This window comes from Epinephelus fuscoguttatus, linkage group LG9 (assembly GCF_011397635.1).
Source record: "Epinephelus fuscoguttatus linkage group LG9, E.fuscoguttatus.final_Chr_v1".
Classification (NCBI taxonomy): Eukaryota; Metazoa; Chordata; class Actinopteri; order Perciformes; family Serranidae; genus Epinephelus; species Epinephelus fuscoguttatus.
In genome coordinates, this window is record NC_064760.1 from 11302288 (window position 1) to 11302974 (window position 687).

Below are 687 nucleotides of genomic sequence, written 5' to 3' on the forward strand. Positions count from 1 at the left end.
CCGAGCCTACGCCCTCTTCCTCAGGAAGGTGCACTCCAGGTCCTAACGCCGCCCTGTTCGCTCTCTCCTCCTGTGTCATTGTAGTGCCTTTGACATTCAGTTTAATTTAATTCACCTCGCTTCAGTACAGTGTTTAATAATGAACATACAATTTAAGAATGAGTAGAAACACAAAAAAGCAGAATGAAGCTATCTTTGAATAATGTGACTAAGATTATCATCCATTTCAGTTTAGACTAATATTATCATTCAATTCAATGCCATGGGCGGATTATGAGACAGTGGGGCCCAGGGCACAGATATGCAAAGGGCCCCACCACCTCTCCTACACTGGAGCAAGACCAAAGCAGGATTAAACCCCAAATTCCACCAGATGCGTGTTGATTGCATCTGCGCTCCGGAACGGCAGCGGAGCCGATATGTTTCAATTCTAGTCAATGTTTGTGCTTCCACTGGCTGCGGCTGTGCTGCGTTCCAGCTCCGTCACAGCTGCGGTGCTCCGGAGCCCTCCACAACAGATAGGCAGGACTTCTCTTTTTGCCGGACGCTGGAGCACAACGCAGCAATTCAGCATGGAGCAGATCGTGCGGGGCAGGAAGTTGTGCACAGAAACAAAATAAAATATCTGATTAATTTTCAAAATAAAATACACAGTGTACACGGATCATCATGAAGTCAACAGGTCAG